The sequence below is a fragment of the Physella acuta genome, unplaced genomic scaffold (genome assembly GCF_028476545.2).
Source record: "Physella acuta isolate Inbredline_101_S28 unplaced genomic scaffold, ASM2847654v3 ptg000958l, whole genome shotgun sequence".
Lineage (NCBI taxonomy): Eukaryota > Metazoa > Mollusca > Gastropoda > Physidae > Physella > Physella acuta.
Genome location: NW_026732475.1, coordinates 211,939 through 225,111, shown reverse-complemented (window position 1 = coordinate 225,111; position 13,173 = coordinate 211,939). Strand labels below are relative to the sequence as shown.

The 13,173-nt window shown below is 42.3% G+C and overlaps 1 long non-coding RNA gene across 1 annotated transcript in view; it reads left to right on the top strand.

Annotated features, from left to right (window-relative positions):
• Positions 1-8,343: 8,343 nt before the first annotated feature.
• The window catches only part of LOC131953829 (uncharacterized), a 108,663-nt gene continuing 103,833 nt past the window's right edge, over positions 8,344-13,173 (top strand). The window contains exon 1 of the long non-coding RNA XR_009388688.1: positions 8,344-8,414. This is a non-coding gene — a long non-coding RNA (uncharacterized LOC131953829). The remainder of the gene's footprint in view (positions 8,415-13,173) is intronic.

Genomic DNA, 13,173 nt, shown 5'->3' with positions numbered 1-13,173 from the left:
AGTCGGTACAAAGACGGGACAAGCATGAAACCCGATCACTAATCTATACAGTAATACTTTTGAATTAGTTTGGGGGGTTCCCGCGGGAGGCATTGCCCTGGCCTAGTCACACCAAGCAACTTGCGCCGTGGTTGCAAGATCCGCCTACTGTGGACGCTCCTGAATGCCAACAGTTTGAGGGCTATTTGTTTTAAAATCCCTAAACTGCCGGGGCGAGGGACTCGTGGTTCGCATAATTCCAAATTATAGATGCGAAATCCGGAGCCCGTAGATAATTTTTTACACTGCGGTTTTGTGGGTTGGTGTGTGGAGTTATGCATTTAATTACACACGCGGAATGGGAAAGATTGTGGCTGCAAGGATATTAAAGGGGGGGGGGTTGTTAGTTAACCCTTTAAGAACAAACACTGTTGTATAATCTTGGTTGGGTACAGCAGCTATATGATTGTTTATGTCGCATCAATACGTCATAGAACCATAATTGTACCGGAATAGTTTTAAGGGATTTTTTGTGTAGTTTAGATCAAACTTGCTGGTAAAGGGATGATTTTTTTAAAAATATATTTACTAAGTAGTTTTGTAGTATTGGCTAAGTTGAGAGAACTAGAGGTTTCTTAATTATTTTTTTATAAGTGGTAATAAAGCGGCGGAATGGGCTATATCGCCAGAAAAATGGGCTACAACACCAGCAGTAATGGGCTACAACACCAGCAGTAATGGGCTACAACACCAGCAGTAATGGGCTACACCACCAGCAGTAATGGGCTACAACACCAACATTAATGTGCTACAACACCAACAGTAATGGGCTACAACACCAGCAGTAATGGGCTACAACACCAACAGTAATGGGCTACAACACCAGCAGTAATGTGCTACAACACCAGCAGTAATGGGCTACAACACCAGCAGTAATGGGCTACAACACCAGCAGTAATGTGCTACAACACCAGCAGAAATGGGCTACAACACCTGTAGTAATGGGCTACAACACCAGCAGTAATGGGGTACAACACCAGCAGTAATGGGGTACAACACCATCAGTAATGTGCTACAACACCAGCAGTAATGTGCTACAACACCAGCAGTAATGTGCTACAACACCAGCAGTAATGTGCTACAACACCAGCAGTAATGTGCTACAACACCAGCAGTAATGTGCTACAACACCAGCAAACACCAGCAGTAATGTGCTACAACACCAGCAGTAATGGGCTACAGCAACGACGCGAGTACACGAGGATAGAGCAAAAAACCCCGGCGCGCGTGGGTCCTTCCACTCACGGCCTTAGGTCGATGGTCAATTATAGTCTCTTATCGACTGTCTCTTGGTTGTTTGCCTCCAGGAGAGGGGAGGACACTCCGTTAGAGGGGAGGACAGCCGGAGAGAGGGGCCGCGGATGATTATTTATCGGGCCCGACCCGGACGGCCAATGAAAAGGTGACGGCGATAGATTTTTGTCGTGGCCGGAAGGTTGCCTAGGTTTGACTCAAAACTTTCCAACGGTGGGTTTTTTTTTCTTTCTAAACGGCAGAATTGGCACGTTTGTGGTGAAATGGTGGGAATGTATTTCTGATAGGTCAGCCGAGATCACGTGAGTAGATCACAAAAAATCTATTGGTCAGTTTTATCCGGCCAATAGATGTCAAGGTTTATTTTTAGAAACGATTTGATTATTCAGCACAAATCGGCTCACTTGTTGATTTTAAATTAATGATGACCGAATTAATTATCTTGTTATTCATTAGCAACAGGTGTTTCAGTTTTATCTTTGGCTGTGTTCTGATTGACCTCCGTATATTCACATACTTCAACGTTTTAGATTGGGGGGTTGGGGGGGGGGGGTCACATTGGATGTAAGATTAAATTATGTATTTTTTAATATGTAAATTGTTTAGCATTGGACATGAAAAGGTGATTTTCTTTTTTTCTTTGTTGCTTTTTTTTTTAAGGGAGACTGATTTTTGTAACTTAAAAAAAAAATATTTTTTTGCTCATTATGGTTTTAAAAAATGAACATAATGTGTGATCAATTTAGGTTTGGCAAATTGTTGTATTTGTTTGTTTTTGTTTTTTTTTAATGGACAAATTCATAGGGACACCATGGGCACCTAATTTCCCACCTGTGGCGGCGAAATGGGACCATATTTACATGAAACTGTAGATTTGAGAGCATCAGAGTGGTGTGTATACAAACTGTATACAAACTGCATACAAACTGCATACAAATTGTATAGATACTGTATACAAACTCTATACAACCTGTATACAAACAGGTTTTGTTTGCTCAAATATGTTGTCTACAGGCCTACTTTAAAAATATGTTAAGTCATGTGTGATAACTCTTAGCTTACAAAGTATGTGAATGTTCATTGAAAAGTTGAAAAGGTTGAAGATATGTTGTTGTGCTGGCTGCTGGAGCTAGATTTGAGTTTGTTTGCTGCATGCTCCAAGTTGGGTTGGTGAAGACTGGCTGTGCTGTAGTTGGTTGTGTTCTGTAGTGTTGTGTCTAGTGGTGTTTCCGGTGTTGTTGTTGTTTGGTTGTGTTTGGTTGTGTTATTATGTCTGGTTGTGTTGTGTCCAGTTGTTTTGTGTTTCGTGTTGTGTTTCATGTTGTGATTCTTGTTGTGTGCGGTTGTGTTGTTGTGTTGTGTCTGGGTGTGTTGTTATGCCGGGTTGTGGTGTGTTCCTGCTTGAAGCGTCCAATGTTTGGGGGTTGGCCAAAGACGTGTGGTTGCCTTCTGGTTACATTAACCACATTTTCAAACCCGTTTGAGACGTCACGTTGATTTAACCACTTGTTAGATGTCGTCCTTCTGAAGTAGTACACCAAAATGGCGGACGTACGTTTAATATCGTTGTACAAAATACCAAGTCGTAGAGAAAGACGTCTCTCTAACAATGTAGTTTAAAATATTGACGTCTGTCTTGCATTTTTCTTAAATAATTAATTTTATGACAAAAATTCAAATTCCAAAACTCAAAATTTACTACAATTTTAGAACTTGTCGAAAATCCAATATTTTAAATATACATACGTGAAGTAGACCTTTTTAAAAAATATTACTAAAAATGAAAAAAAGAAACTTGAAAATAAAAGAATTTTTGGACCATAAAATGAATGCCGTCAGTAGCACCAACTGAATGCAAGAAATCCCACTAGTACTCATCTTTCTACACTCACCCTCGAGGGACTGCTGTTACTCGTTGAGAATTATCTGCACACTGCTCTCCCTTTTGTCGTGTAGCATCTTCAAGCTAATATACTAAAGAGTTAAAAGCGCTTTGAATAGAAGATTGAATATGCCAATTTGTCAGGCTCTTGCTTGCACGCACAGCAGAAGAAAGCAACACTGGTCGTTTCTTCCTGGGGGGTGGGGCGGTGGGGGGGGGGGGGAGATTTCTATGGGTGCGTGTTGGGCGTTTGGTACCAACTGATTGTTCCAGACATTTGTGACGGGTCTGGGTCACCGATAAACCGCCCGGGTGTGCAGCCGGTGGGGAGGGGGGAGGGCGCTTGATGCATCCCTAGATTTACTAAAGATCCCTTTAGGTTTTTAGTCAAGGCGCGGCCGGGAATTACCGGCTTTCATGCGCTCGTTAGTGTCTGCCGGTCTGACGGAGCCGGCACGAGTTATAGATGGGCTCAGAGGCCGGTGATTCAGCCGGTTATCTAATACCCGGTTATAAGCTTTATAATACCCGGTTATAAGCTTTATAGTAGCAGGGGAGTGGGGGCGGACGGGGTCGGGCTTATTGGGGATATTTATAGCCAGTATATGTCGGGGTTATACGTAAGGTTAAACTCACACATTGGTGTTTGTATTAAAGGCTCATATAATGGAAATATATGAATGTATACTAATACGTGTGTGTATTATAAGCTCATGTAATAGAAAATATATGAATGTATGCATATATGTAAAGTTATAGCTATGTATGTGAGTCCGCCGTATGTCAGACTGGATGGCTTGTTGCTCAAAGTTTTTTTATGGTTTGTCTCACTACAGCTGTGGTGTTTGTTTGTGTCGGTGTTGCGTTTGTTCACATTTGAAGCCCTTATTCTACCTGTAAACCCCTTACCAACACATACCCCACCGCCATACCATCGCATACCCCCACTCCCATATGATCACATACCCCCACCCCCATATAATCACATACCCCACCGCCGTACTAAAATCTCATACATTCATTCAACACTATCCCCGTAATTAAAATAGTTTAACCTAGCCTATGATTCGATTTTTAAAAAAAAAAACATTTCAATTATTTAATAAAATTTTATTTCAAACCACAAAACACCACTCTAGAATAGTTTGTACCACATATTTTCATATAATAAGAAAGAGAATAATTAAATGAAAGTTATTGATTTAGAACTTAGCGACACAGAGCAGCAGAGAATGGTGGTGGGGTTTATAGACCAACTAGAACTTTCCTGACAGGGAAAGCAATTACAGAAACAATCGGACGTTAAATACATTATCTTTAGGCTCTCGAGGGAGTTCTTTCCCTTCCCTTTTTAATGATAGATGATCAAAAAAACCAATTCTAATACTCTAGTGAGTGGGGTGGGGGTTGGGGTGGTTAATAGGAGGCGGGTTTCATACTAGTTCTACCATATAGAGGTTTGTTAGGTTGTAGGTTTATTTAGTTACCACTGTCTGTAATAGGTTGTCATTGTAGTAATATTGCTTGTAGGTTTTCTGGGTAGCTTATTACTTGTAGGTTTTCTTGAAATAAATATTTCTTAATGTATATGTATTGTATGTAGCACATTACAAGTAAAGTTTTTTTTATTCCTTAATTTAGTGTAGGGTTTTATCTATTCATAACTATTTAATTATCTCTCTCTTATTAAAAATACTGACAATAACTACTATATTATACTCTCACCACCCCCACCCCTCCTCCAAACTGTTATACTGGCTTATACCCCAGTCAACTTATATGACCTTCAGTCCAAGTGTACGCTTAACCTAATTACAGTTTCACCTAATTGTAGCTTCACCTAATTCTAGTTTCACCTAATTCTAGTTTCACCTAATTATAGTTTCACCTAATTATAGTTTCACCTAATTGTAGTTTCACCTAATTATAGTTTCACCTTGTCAAGAACCTGATCCAAATTCGCGTGACCCAGTTTCTGTTGGTTATAGAGAAAAAACAACAACAGAAATGTTTGACCACTGGCCTTGACCTGAATCCGTAACCATTTCGGTAATAAATGTGGAACCAAATCCCACTCCAACACCCACACCTAGCCCACTCTAATCCACACCCAGCCCACTCCAATTCACACCCACCGACACCTAATCCCCACACCCAGCCCACTCCAACCCCACCCACACCCAGCCCACTGTTATCCACACCCACCCACACCTAGTCCACACCAAGACTACATCCAGTCCAAACTCAACCAACACCATTCCACACATAATCCACACCGCCTACATCCAAACCACCCCAGCCCACACCGAGCCCACATCCGGTCCACGCTAAACTCACACTCAGCCCACCCATTCCACCCCCAGCCCACCCTCAACCCACCCCACCCTCAACCCCCCCCCCCCCGCCCACGCCCTGTGGTCAGACAACCTTCCCTTTCGTCACGTGACGCCCCCCCCCCCCCCCCCTGTGGTGGGGAACAGGTTGACAAATGAAACATTGTGTACGTCTTGTGGTTTCGCTACGCTGAAATTATGGGATAGTTGAAAAAAAATTATGGGATATTTTAGCGGCCATAATTTAGCTGTCCGAGTCATGCGAGAAAGTGGAAACTTGTTGATTCAAACTCTAACCCAGTTTGTGCTGAAACAGTATACACCTACTAACTATATATATATATATATATATATATATATATATATATATATATATATATATATATATATATATATATATATATATATATATATATATATAGTTTTAATGTTATTTAAGCCGGAAATTTTATCCATCTGAATGTCTCTGGATGATGATTTTCTGTTATTCTAACTGTTTACCTTATATATTCCCCAATCTGAATGGCCCCTATGTTTCCCTTATCGGAATTTCCCCTTCTTTTCCCCCCTCAGAATATTCCCTCAGAATATTCCCAATATTTCCCCTATCTAGATGTCTCTTTATTACCTCAGTCTGAATGTCCCCTTTTTATCCCAAATCTAATGTCCCCTATCGAAGTGTGCCCTGTATTCCTCTACCCAAACTTCCCCTTGATATACCCCTACCCAAATATCCCCTGTATCCCCCCTACCCAAATGTCCCCTGTATTTCCCGCCCCCCCCCCCCGACCCAAATGTCCCCTGTATTCCCCCCTACCCAAATGTCCCCTGTATTTCCCCCTACCCAAATGTCCCCTGTATCGCCAGCAGACAGAAGACCCCCACCCCCTAGCCCCGCCTCTAGCCACTGTTTGTATCTCGCCAGCTCCCCCTACCCTAACCAAGTTTTCCATCAACTTGCCTTGTCAGTTCCTTTAGTTCCCCATATCTCTCCCATCTCCCCCCACCCCCATCCCCCCCCCCCTCCACCCCACCTCCCCACTCTTCCATCACATTTTTTTTTCTAGTTAGTAAAGAACCAACAATTCCCAATCGATTGATAGTCGTTTCGGTACTTTTGTTTACCGCCCCCCCCCCCCCCCCCCCGTCATCCCCCACCCCTACCTGTGGACCCGGAGATCCACGCGTGGATAGAGATCGATGGTGAGGAGCGAGGCGGTGGCCCGGGGGGTGGGGGAGAGTCGACAAGTGCGAGAGAATCGTCGCCCACCTCACCGTTACCTGTGGTGCCCGGGGGAGCATCCGGCTCTGTGGGACCGTATTGATTGGTCAGCTAAAGACGGGGTGGGGGAGGGGGGGGGGTTAATGTTGTACATGTACTGGGGGGGGGGTGTTAAGTCACAGCAACAGGCTATCACATTCAACAATTTAAATCACATCTTTATGTGACCACATATAGAGCTTACCTTAGGTTAGCACGATATCACTCAGATATACAGGGACACACACACATACATACATGCACATATACATGAGCTTAGGCCGCACTAATGTGTGGTATTATTACTGAAGTAACTATAGTAAATTGTCACTGAAGTGAGCAGTTAAAAGTATTTTAAACCACCAACCTTGAAAAAACGTCCACCAAATTTTTACATCACACTCCATAAAATTAGCCAAGTTCTAGACCTCGAGTCCTGAGGGTTCTCCCACTTCAGCCAACAACTAGTGCTGAATCCTGTGGACCTAGTGTACTCAGTATATTATCAGCAGTCTAACAGTAAATGTATGGGTCTCATTTTGTGTAAATAGAATATATATATATATATATATATATATATATATATATATATATATATATATATATATATATATATATATATATATATATATATATATATATATATATATATATATATATATATATATATATAATAGGCCTATATAATATTATAATGTATTTATTTATTTTTATATATGTTGGCGTATTTATGGATTACGGTTACTGTGTCTGAGTTACTCCCCCTTGAGCTGAGTTACCCCTAGAGCTCCCTAAAGATTACGTCACGTGACTTAGACTAGCGGCAGAATTAAAATGGAGTCAGGGCGTGCTACTACCCTCCCAGGGATACCACTAGCATCAATCCCTACCAGCGGTAGCATTAGTCCCGACCCCCAATCCCCACCCCCTAAATCTGGCAATGGTTGTCTACTGACGACGACGGCTCAACATATTTGAGTAATCCTATCGATTCTAACAATACAACTCAAATGGTTTTGTTGATTTTTTTTCTTCCTCTCCCTCCCTCTCTCCCCCCTACCCCCCTCTCTCCCCTCCGCCACCTCCCCCCTCCCTCCCCTACACCACCTCCCCCACCCTCACGCGCCGTCGCATTTTTTTAAACCCTCTCCTCTGCTTCCTCAAGTTGCATCTAACGGTTTTTTAAATTGTGAGAGAGGGAAGGTGTAGACGGAGGGGTGGGAGGAGGAAGTGAGCGTGTCTCCGAGACCTCCCTCCTCCCTCTCCCCCCCCCCCACCCTCCTCCTCCTTCCCCACCCCCCTCCCTACTCTGCTCGCCATCCCTCGGAATGTTTGAGAGGATATAGACAAGTCTGACACCGTCACTCGTGCCATTCAGTAGGCCACGTGACACAGGCATTGTGGGATATGTTTCTATCTGTCACGCCGGGATATGTTCTCTCGTGCTACCTACTCGAGTGCTACCTGTGTGCTACTCTAGTGCTACCTGTGTGCTACTCTAGGATTATTTAATGTGATGATACACTCATTCATTATTCTGGATTTGTATTTATTTTTTATTTTTGTTTCGTTTCGACAGAAAATATGAGGATATTTTTTAAACCAAACCTCACCCGAAGGTTGGGTCGTCTGCTGGAAGAAACAGGTGAGTTTATCACGTGACTATTTAAAAAATAATTTGTTTGTAAAGAATCTTACTCTCCACCCCAGTCCCTCTCACACTACACACATTTTTTTTAAATTATTTTTTATTTACAATTTTAGATGTTTTCTTTTACATATTAACAAAAAATTATTCTTTCCTTTTTTCTTATAATTCAAATATGAAAACAAAAAAAGAAAAAGAAAGTACATTTAAAAGCTGGCCTAAATATTTCTGAGTTTAAAAAAAGCACACTGAACAACCTTTTAGCCAACACATACACCCTCAACATATGTATCAAGTTCAGCGATAATTTATTTATTATTACTAATAAGGTCCTATTTAAATTATTTATTAAAAGTAATTTTAAAAATATTTTTTTCAAAAATAAAGACTGAACGTGTGACTAAGACATTTTTAGCAATTTAAATTATTAAATGGAAAATCTTTGAGAAACATTTCAAAGATTCTTCGAAAGTATTGAAACTATATTTAATGCTTGTTCAGATAAGTTTTACACGTCTGCTTCTAACCCAAACTTTAACACGAGAGAAATTTGTATTTGACCACCACCGTAAATTATTATTGATCAGTTATTTTGCTCCGTGTCAAACAATTTCAGCCTGTTATAGAAGCTATCGCTTTCTCTCAACATCACGGACATTAAAAATAAAACGGACAGGACGACGCTGAGTACTTGAGACAAAACTGACATCAAATTTTGGCGTTGTATGGTCTCAATCACTGTGCTACCAACTAGCCCACAATCACTGTGCTACCAACTAGCCCACAATCATTGTAATAACAATAAGCCCACAATTGCTGTGCTACCAACTAGCCACTAATCATTGTACCACCAACAAGCCCCCACTCACTGCGCTACCAACTAGTCTCCATTAATTGTGCTACCAATTAGCCCCCAATCACTGTGCTACCAATCATTTTTATGTCACAATCATGCGTACTTCTGACTAGCCCCAGCCGTTGTTGAACTATATGTGTACACACATATGCTCATATAACAGTTCGCGTGTTATAACAATTACATATTATAGCCCACACGTGAAGGTTCGACCCCATGTGCCCACACATATTTTAACACACATATTTTTACATACACACAAGTCCCCTCCATTGTTTGAACTAATTAATTATTCATGTGTTGACTCGGCGACAAGAGACTGCGCATCTTCCGCCTCGCTGCTCCTAGTATCACCCACCGAGCCCTAGAGCGAGGGGTCTTGATTTCCCCGCGTCGGTCAGCCGACCCTGCCTCCCATCCAACATGGAAGCGTTTAAGGCGGGGCTTATGTAGCTTACTAGTCGGCTCAGTGGTCAATTCTTTTGTTGCCGTGGAAAGAGCGCGAGCTAGCTGACCGCACTGAGTTTGGGTTTTATGGCGCGGCGTTAGAGCGAGCTGACGGTTTCCCTAATCAATGGCCGGTCGGTCTCGCCGCTTCCCGCGCGATCCACCGGACAGTTGGTAGGTGCTTGTGATTGTTTTTTTTTAGTCGTACTACCCGCGCGCGAATGAGGCCAGTACTGCGACAGATTCCGCCACCGTCCCCGCCATTGTTGGCTCGCGCTGGCCAGTCTGCCGGGCGGCGAGGGCGCGGCGCTGGCCGCAGACCGATCGTTGCGGCAGGCACGGCGCGCTGACTGGTTGGCTGGACTGATATCACGTGACTGGACAGTCTCGCGGTGTTGGCCAGCTGTGATGGTGTACGACCTTGGAGTCTACATCTTCACGGAATAAATTAAGCGCTTCTAAAACAAAAGAATTATTTTTTTTAAATGAAGACAAATTATGCGCTTTTTATTTATCAAAAGAAATTAATTAGTTTCTCATTTTTAAACACGTTTATAATTTAGTGGGGAAAAGTTCTTAGCATTAGATTAATGATAAAAGTAATTCTACAATACAAATACCAGTCGAGGGTTCTGTGAAATTTATGATAAAAATTGCAGACGAAATGCTCTTAAGTTTGGCAACTTGCCATCTCCAAAATCCTAATAATAATTCAAGCAAGCAGATTAGACTAAGTTAGGGTCAAAATGTTTCAGGTATAAAAAGTTAAAAATGGAAACTTGTATATAAAAAGTAACGGTCAGTGCAGTAGTCGTACCACCACACAAACTCTGACCTCTGGTACACAACCAGTGGCGTAGCCAGGATCGTCTCAAGGGGGGGGGGGTTCCAATTTTTACCCGGGGACAAACTTTTTGCACCCCCCCCTCAGACTTTTGATTTGCACCCCCCTGCCTACGCCACTGTACACAACACTATACCGTAACCACCATCTTGACATTAAAACCCAAACCTTCATCCCCTCCAGTCAGAATCACAGTATTAGACTACACGAAAGGTAGAGACGGTATAGTATGATAGCTATACTCAGACCACTACTAACATACATATCTGAGAACCGTCAAGGCCGACCCATTCCGACGCCCTGGAACTGTAACAGCTAGCCTGACTCAACTGGAACCATAGAAATATCTTTGACGCCACAAGGCTAATGAAAGCAAGCATGACGTCACCGGACCGTGGACACCCTGACGTCACCGGACCGTGGCAACTGTCGTCATTCGTCGCTCTCGTCTTTGTCCGACACCCCTGACCCACTGGGCAACAGCTGATGCTGGTCACGTGACTCCCGTCCCGTTAATCAGCCCCATTCACCGACCCTGGAGTCAACAACTACAACACTCCACCGTTTGTCTTTCGCTAGTGCGGTCGTTGTGTTGAGCATAATTTGTCAACTACAATTTAACTTTTTTTTCCTTCTGCAAAACAAATATGTATCAACATCAAGGTGGTAGTGTAACTCTATTTTAGAGTTATCATTATCGACACCCCCCCCCCAAAAAAAAAAATAAATTATTGCGACTTAACTATAAGGTAAGTTAATTATGCTAATTACGGAAGTTTCTTTACCAATCAAACTCCTTTCTTAAAAATCGTTTAATGCATGTGTACTAGCTGAACTTGTATTTATTTTGTACAGTTTAAAATATCTGGACTGTCACATTATGGCTACCCAGATATAAATTTGTGCCAGACAAAAAAATTTTCTTTTTTAAACCAAGGTCGCCCAACGATATTTCATATCTAGAGTTCACTGTTAAAATATCGTCCTACAACCCTTTACACTAACATTAGACTTCATATTTCGTACCTTAAGTCTAGTGTTGAATACATTGAGCTATGTTGACAAAAGTTGAATGTTAAATTCTATCGGCCTACCAACCTATAGGACACGTCACGGTACGGCTAAGCCAACTGTGCTCCACGCCAGCGTTAGCAGACGGCTGTTGTGGTCCGTGACGTCATCGTCTGCTCTCAAGGTCGCGTCTGCCGTCCTTGTGTGGTGGCGGAGGGGTGGGGGAGGATGCTCTTTAATAGTTGATGGGGAGGGAGGGTCGCGTCTAGTTGTTTAGACTAGCTCCCCCCCCCCTCCACACGCCGCCCAGACCTTGAAATAATGAAAAGAAAAAAAAATCAATAGTCGAGACTGCAATTAAAAGATTGCGTGCGCCCGGGCAGTTACATGATCGGTGTGTGGGGTGGGGGAGGGGGGTGATGTGTGTTGTGACAAAACGCTGGAACTACTTTGTTGTGTCATCCGTGGCGTCATGGGGGGGGGGGGGGCATGTCGTCTGGCGTGAGCGTGTCACATGACCTACGTCACCGGTGGTCACGTGTCCGACTGATATGCCCCCCCCCACCCGTTACTCTCTATATTGCAATAGCCTGGTCGTCCTATACAACTGTACACATTATACGACAAACGTAAAGTACATCCATCCTGTGTAAGTTGATGGTGTGTTGTTAGTTGCGTGCTTTGACGCCAAGGTTGTGGCTAAGTTGATTGTACCATCTGGGCATACCCAACCAAATTGGAATTTTGAACACCATCACCCTTTGTGTGGTCACTGTGAAGTGAGAAAGTTGGTATCAACACTCACCCTTTGTGTGGCTAGTTTGAAGTGAGAAAGTTGGTATCAACAGTCACAAGCCACGTCTGCTTCGTGTCGTTTTAAAACTTGCGTCACTTCCCGATATTTGCAACTTTTTTATAAGCTTGACTTACTTATCTCTCTATGTCTGTCTGTATGTCGGTTTGTGGCTAATCTTGTAAGATAATTTAAACCACTTCTTGTGCAGCTATTTCTTTCCATAAAAGTTCATTTCCAATTAAGAACATCTCATTGTCGATCTAATTAGCTATCATATTAAGCATTAAAAATTGATTTATAATTAATTATTATATTAAGAATAAAAATTAATTGAAGATAACTATGTTCAATAACTAGAATACAGAGAACCAGATGTATAAATAGATAGTAACGATCACGTGATCAGTCAGGTCATTATTCAGGTGAGCTGGTGTTTGGACGATATGTGTACACAATGATTTTGGACGATATGTGTAGGACAGGTTGATGAAACAACAACCATAACACGATTTTAATGCACCACAGAAGTCAACATCAAAGTCCTATAGCTGTGGCCTGCTAAGTTAAACATTGGCCACTCTAGAAATCTAAATGTCAGCTAGTTTAAACCTTGGCCACTCTAGAAATCTAAATGTCAGCTAGTTTAAACTTTGGCCACTCTAGAAATCTAAAGGTGAGCTAGTTTAAACCTTGGCCACTCTAGAAATCTAAAGGTCAGCTAGTTTAAACCTTGGCCACTCTAGAAATGTAAAGGTCAGCTAGTTTAAACCTTGGTCACTCTAGAAATATAAAGGTCAGCTAG